Below are 7986 nucleotides of genomic sequence, written 5' to 3'. Positions count from 1 at the left end.
GCTAGCATTGCGCAACAACAACAATTTTGCGAAGATCTCAAAACTAATTTATCGTACTGTTACTGTTCCACAACATTGGTAGGTGGAGAGTTGGAGACAGTGGAAGAAGTCGATAGCGGCAGCGGAAATGGCAATGGCAATGGTGAAAACGGTGTTAAGGCAGGCAATAATGGTGATGCAACAGTTGCTGTACTAGAAGGCACTGGTACTGAGGTGACCGAAGAGGAAGATTTAGATACAACCGATGCAGAAACTGTTGTTGATCAACAACAGGAACAACAGAGGAATAAATCGAAGAAACTTATCGGCAGTGGACCCCAGTCAGCATTTCGACCGGTATTTGTTATAAATGGTGAATGAGTTTACGAGGAATTTGAGTTCATTGATGCGTCCAGCGATCGTGAACTCATTTTCGTTTGAAGTTCTTTAAGAGGTTTTTAATCGGAATCAGTGTGACGCTTTGATTGCATTGATAAAAAGTTACTCATGTTGATGAAACACTAATGAAAAATTATCATTATTACTACACATTTTAAATTGACCAATTTTGTTTTTAATAGATAAAAATATTGCAAAGTAAAAACTAAGCTCAAACTGATTTGAAAAAAATATAACCGAATCGATGCGTTTTTAAACATATCTTGCGAGTTTACTTGATGAAAAATGTTCAAATTTAGTCAGAAATGTTAACCTAAAAGATAATGAATTAGTATATGCAGAAAACAAACGATAATATATACATGTAGAAATATATTTATACCTTTTTATGAAGAATATAAACTATAATAAAGGGAATATTATGCATTTTAGGAGATTGAAATACTAAAATTCGATAAAGCGCAAATTATGAACAAACCTAATTATAATAAAAAAGTTTTACCAGTTTAAGGACAGTATCATTTCTAGATAAAATTCTTTAAAATTATTATCGAAAATAATATATAATAAAAAAATAATATACAAGTAACTAAAACAATTGGTTGAGAAATGAGGAAACAGTGTTCTTAGTGAAGCAGACATTGAGGTATTATGCTCCGAAAGGAGCTGAAGAACAACGATAATGAGTGTTTTAATGTTATAATTATCATAGCATAAAAAGTGCTGTTTGAGTTATGTATTAAAAGATATAGTTACGAAAAAAACTTAACATATAATTAATTCATTTCATTAAAAAGACAAGACTTTTTATGCAATCAAAATCAGCTGTTCTTTTAGAGAATAGTATTTCAATTTCTACTATTCACAGAATCATAAAATAAATTAAGAAAGTATTCCCTGTGCTAGACTGATATAGTGCTCAGAAATATCAAAAATATATTGTTTGCAGAGATATAAGTCAATATCAAAGACTTGATTCGAAGTTTTAATAAAAACTTTGACAGGTTTCTCAGTCAAAATTTTATAGGTCTGAACTCAGTTTATATATTAGTTTCTATATTTATTTTATTATTATACTTTTTTACTTAACTAACATTATAAACTCAAAGCCCTCATTATCGTTGTTCTTGAGTTACTTTTTACGAGAAAAGCGTCTTAATTGCTGTTCTTCAGAGATTTAATTTTTTTAAAGAGGACTTAAGTGTCAAATGCTGATTTGACTAGATTACTGCAACCAAATATTCTATATTTCCTTGGACTACAAATATATATTCAAACTTTTTTTTTATTGTAAATAATTACTTGACAATCGGAAGATAGTTTGAACTAATACTATAGAAGGAAGATCTTTTATCGCATATTTTGGAAGATTGAATAAAGGATATAGATATAAATTATAGAAGATGGTAATTGGTTGGAGAGAGTATTATAGAAGATGAGAAAAGGGAGGAGAGTAACAATATACGATGAATCAATTATATTATAAATATAGTAGAAAATATTTTGTTAAGGTGATATTAAAGACGATAAAAACTCAATTGAAGTAAGAGAGAAATAAACTAAAAGAAAACAATAAAACATATTAAGGTAATTCGATGATCTCATATAACTATACCTCTAAAATTTATAGAAGATGGAAGCAAACTTAGCGAAAGAAAAGACTCTTAGTAGTTGAGTAGAAAAAACTTGTATGGGAGTATAGTAAAAGTTGAAAAAAATATTTAAAGGAAAAAACGATTTAAGAAACTAAGCAAAACAGTTAAAGAAAATTACAAATGCTAAAAAAAATTGAATTCAATTTTCTTTTGAAGAGTTTTGAAGAGTTTTTTGTGGAGAGAAATATAATGTAATAAAGATTAGCTATCATATAGTTTCGTTTTGAACCCGGATTATAGGAAAAATATTCAAACAACTTATCACAGAGAATAATCTTAAATAACTATAATATTGAGGAGTTTGAAACTTGAGTGGAGTTTGAAAATATATTCAAGCAATTAAGAAGGGTTTTGTATTTCAGTAGAAGAAAAATGTTGAATTGAATTAGATGGTATATATATGAATGAATTATATTTGCATACTATATTAATTTTAATCCTTGATTGAACTGAGATTAATAAATAATTATTTTAAAACACCATATATATATCAAAAATACAAGTTTTTTTTAGAATGCAGTTTCTGAGATCCTAATATGATAATTCAAACTCCTAACGAAGAATATATTTTGAGGAAGATAAAAGATAGAATCAAGGTCTTGTTAGTAAAATTATAACATTTTTTAACAAATAATTTTACTGCCACAGATGCAGCTTGTTAATATTCAGTTAAAAAATATATATATTAACATATGTACTTAATAAATTAATATATATATCTGTTGAATATTTTTCAGTAAGAATTTCAAAACCCAGAAGTAACCGTTTTCGCAATGCTTGCCAATGTAAACTGGTAAGGCGGAATAGTTTTTAAAGAGTCAACAGATCTTTGATTATATATCAAAAAACTTAAAAAATTAAAACTGTTCAGACATTTTCTTCCTTATATTGTTCTGTAATAATATTTACAATTATTAAATTGTTGGGAATCATTTATTGATTCCAAGGTCTCTGTTATTTGAGCTTGATAAGGAAATGTTACTGTTTTTAAATTAAAAAATTCTGGAAAATTTCTTTAGACAACTAAAAACCTAACTAATCGAGCAAATAATCGACTTTATAGGGCTATTCATAAGCTTGCCAAGCTCGTCAGTTGCAGAGAGAACGCCGATATGATGAAATATAATATATATTGAGAATATCTTATTTCAGCTATCGAATTGTATTAAGAGTGAAGTACGGATAATATAATAATTTGTGCCATTTTAAATAAAAAACTAGAGCTTTTTCTCTTATCCTTTCTCTAATACTTTTGACGCATTTACTGAGAACACTGTTACCTTACACTTGACCAAAAATAAATTGAAATATGAGTTATATACAAATATAAAATTGAAAAAATTAATACAAAATTAAAATAAAAAATTTTTTATTTATTTTTTTAACTACTTTTAAAATTAAGCAAAGTTGAACCCACCATCATGAAGACCACAATAACGCATACACCATACATAAATTGAATATATTTTGACCAAATCATCTCTAACGTAATTATTTTTCGAAAATAAAACTTTTAAGAAAACATATAAATTACAATAAGAAATTATTAAGAAAATATTATTTTAAAGAAAATATTAACAAAAATTGAAGTAAAAAGAACATTATATGTATACTTAAATATATACCGGAAAACCGATATATATATTTAAATCTGTCAACATAAATAAATTGGAAGGTATTTATTACTCAAGTAAAGTAGCAGGAAAACATATGAACGAAACAGTTAAATATTAGAGATATACTCCATTAAATCATATATAACTAAAATTATAATACTAATAATATATGTATACATATATATATATATTAAATAGACTGATTGTGTGTTCAAGTTAAAATTAAAAAGCGAAAAATTTAATTAATATTTAAAAAAACTAAATTAGAGCACATAAGGATATTTATTTCAAATAATAAAAATGATTAAAATTATATTTAATAGTAATACAAAAAAAAAGAAAACTAATAATAAAAACAATATGGGAACTAATATATATGATAAAATTATAAACAAATAGAGTTTGGGTAATATAGATAAACCTTTTTTCATTACAGAAATTATTATATATAAGAATGCTCAAAGTTAATATTAAAGTTGGTCAAATCGATTTAGAAACTCATTCACTAGAAAAGCTGGAGAAGGTTAATAATAATTTATTTATTATATATTGTAAATTGCTATTTTCCTGTAAAAGATTGCAAAATTGTTTTGTTGCTTTATTAAGTGTTAAGTTAAAATAATTTATTAGTTATTTAAGAACTTAATGTAATTTAAAATGATATTATTAGTATTAGAAAGCAATTGTTTGTTTATTAATTTTGTTACTTTTGTGATAATTTGGCATGAAACAATGCCCATAAATATTATTAATTTATAATGAATAATTTAAAAAAAAAATTAGTGAAAGTTAAATTTATTTATTGTCGTATAAGAAAAACAAAAACCAAAAAACAAAAAAAAGCAACTTAATATTAAATTAGAAATTAAGATTGAATATTATATGAGATATACAACAACTTAAACTTTAAAATTAAAATGTTTACTATAAAAATAAAAAAGAAATAAATAAAAAATATATTTATATTATGCAAATTTATTGGAATATGTAAAAATTAAAAATATAAAATATCTTCAGTTGACAAAATTAATATATTAAATGAAGTATTTAAAAGTAAAAGTTTTAAAAGTAAAGAAATTACCTTAAAGGACTTATAAAACAATAATGAATTTATTAATCAATTTATTTCAAAAATCAACAAAATAATATAGGATTATTTCGAAAATGATTTTAATATTAAATTAATAATCATTTATTAAGATTAGATAGAAGCACCTATGAAAAGTACTACACTATTATAAAATATTTAAAAATTTTTATTTTATAAAAAATAAATCCATAAACTAATAGAGACAATAGTAAAATTTTAAAATTAAATCGATCATCATTTGAAATCAGAGTATACAATCAAAAAATATGCGCTAAACCACATACATAGGGTAAATTGACCTATCAATGTTACAGAAATTTAGATAGTGTGTAAATCAAATATAATAGCTGTAAATCAATAATCAAATTATTCTGAGTGTAGTTACTTAGCTGTCCAAACAATATACTTTTACTATTTCTAAACGTGTTGAGAGAATCATCTTGTTGATGACACATTATTGCCGGGGCGAAACCGGGAGGCTCAGGGAGTGGAGTCTTACCGGGTCCGCCAGACCGCACCAGTCCTCTGCGGCAAAATTACGGTCAGCCGCTCAGGGCCATTTCACTTCCGGCGGCATGCTCATCAGAATGGCTTCCGTATGGCCGCCGGTTTTCAGCCCAAACAGCGTGCCACGGTCATGCAGAAGGTTGAACTCTACATAGCGGCCACGGCGGATTAACTGCGCATCCCGCTGTTCCGGCGTCCAGGATTCCATCATCCGGCTACGGATGATCTGGGGGTAGGTTTCCAGAAAGGCGAGGCCGACATCTTTGGTGAAGGCGAAGTCCTGCGCTGTATCACCGCTGTCCAGCCGGTCATAGAAAATGCCGCCCAGCCCACGCGGCTCATCTGCGGTTCGGCAGATAGAATATTCTGGTTCCACACCAGGCCTTTAAAGCGCGGTAATACTCCCAGGGTATGGCGGGCGCAGCCTGCTCAAACCCAGTGTGGAAGCGGGCGGCGTCATCAATCGCTCCGCACTTTCCGGTAACGATGGGTATATCCCTGCCACCGCCAAACCAGCCCTGCGTGGTAATGATCATGCGGGTGTTAAAATGCGCGGCAGGCACCAGCGGGCTGCACATATGCGCCACAAGGCTGATACCGGTTGCAAAAAACCTTGGGTCTTCCGAGGCTCCGGGAATGGTGGCGGCAAATTCCGGAGAGAACGTGCCTTCCACTGTGGAGACATTGACGCCGACTTTTTCAAACACCCGGCCGCGCATCACGCTCATAATACCGCCGCCGCCGGGGGTGCCGTCCTCATTCAGGCGGTTCCAGCTTTTCCGCTCAAACCGTCCCGCGGCCTCATGGCCGCAAGAATGGGCGTGTTTCTGCTGCACGGCGTCCTGTTCTATCTGCTCGAAAAGCAGCGCAGACCTGTCACGCAGGGTTCAAACAACGCTTTGGCGTCTGTTCTCAGGGCGGGTATGGCCGCAAGAATACGCCTTGGTCGAGATCATAGCCGGGTCTTTTTCTCTCACGCACGGAAGCTCTACCCCGCCTCCAAGGCCTTAAGAGGTGCGCCCCTTCCTGACGAATCAGTTCAAGATCAAATGCCGTTCATCGTAACACTAGCAACACTGTTTCTGTCGGCGTTCTGGACGCCGTTTCTGGAATGGTGAGGGGAGTGGAATGGCAGACACACCACATGTCAGCAGCACGCGCAATCCGTACCGGCAAACGTGCGGTGCGGACGGGACAGTACTGTGCAGGCGACACCGTACCGGCCTGACAGCACGGGCTTTTGGTGCGGACTATATGGCTTCGCTGCCGCGATACCTGAATGTGCCTTGGACGATCGGCGCGATGTCGGTGCGGTTCTGGCTCCCTTATGCTGCTGAGCGGCCTGACAAACTCGCGCTGACATACGCCTGATGCCGATCCACTGCCTTAAGCTCGGTTGAACACTGGACCGGCGTGTGCCCTTTGGCTGGCTTCTGCGCAGCCTGCACATGACGGGGGCCACGTTTTTTATGGCTGCCCTGTATCTGCATGTGTTCCGGGGGCTGTGCTACGGCTCCTATCGTGCGCCGCGTCAGGGATTGTGGAGTGTCGGAACAGTTTTGCTGATTCTGGTGATGGTCACGGCGTTTGCCGGTTACGTCCTGCCCTGGGGGCAGATGTCCTACTGGGGGGCGGATGTTGCCGGGAAAGCCGTAGGGGCCATCCCGCTGGTGGGCAATCTGCTGGAGCGGGTGTTTCTGGGTGGGGATGCACCGGGCACCGCAACGCTGCACCGGATGTTTGTGCTGCATTTTACGCTCGCTTTTACCATTGTCGGCATGGTGATGCTGCATGTGGCTGTTCTGCATGCCCGGGGCAGCACCAGCCCGTCTGGCGCTGCCGGGCAGGAACGGGCGCGGATGCTGCCGTTCCATCCTTATTTTACCGTCAAGGACGGTCTGGGCGTGGTGGTGCTGGCTATTCTGTTCACGCTGGTCATGTGTTTCTGGCCGGGGTTGGTGACAGAGGCCGCAAACTATCGCCCCGCCAACCCCCTGCACACGCCTGCGGATATTGAGCCGGAATGGTACTTCCTGCCGTTTTACGGGATGTTGCAGGCAGTGCCCTCCAAGTTTTTCGGGCTGCTGGTATCCGGTGGGGCGGTGGCAGTCCCTGCTGTTGTTGCCCTGGCTGACCGGGGCACGCCCGCCAACTTGCCGCAGGGCGCTGGTGGCCTCAGTGCTGCCGCGCCTCGCTGCTGGCGGGCTGCGCGCGTTGGGTGGCCGGCTTGCGGTCCGGCACCATGTGCAGGCGGCTGGTTGCTGGCAGGGGTTGGCCACTTCTGGGTTTACTATTTGTACTTCCTTGGTTTTTTAACCGTTTTAACAGTCGGGTCGCACGCAAGGAGTTCGGTTTGAGATCTGTCTGTTCCCGGCCGGGGCCTGGCGCGTCCGTCAGCGGCTTCTGCTGGCGGTGCTTCTGCTGCCTGCGCTTGGTGGTGCGGAGGTGGCCGGAGAGACTGCACAGGCTGCCCCACCCGCTGATGTACCCGCGCATGCCCCGGTGCAGAACTGGTCTTTCAAAGGGCCATTCGGGCATTTTGATCTGGCTGCGGTGCAGCGGGGCTATGCCGTGTTTGCCGGGGTCTGCGCCTCCTGCCACAGCCTGACACAGGTGCAGTTTTCCGATTTTGGGGGCATGGGGCTGACGCAGGAGCAGGTCGCAGCTCTTGCCGCTTCATGGCAGGTTGCGGCAGGGCGGGACGCAGAGGGGCATCTGCGGCACCGGAAAGCAACGCCGG

This window comes from Teleopsis dalmanni, chromosome 1 (assembly GCF_002237135.1).
Source record: "Teleopsis dalmanni isolate 2A chromosome 1, ASM223713v2, whole genome shotgun sequence".
NCBI classification, from domain to species: Eukaryota; Metazoa; Arthropoda; class Insecta; order Diptera; family Diopsidae; genus Teleopsis; species Teleopsis dalmanni.
The sequence above is the reverse complement of the archived record's forward strand: the minus strand, read 5'-3'. Positions refer to the sequence as shown.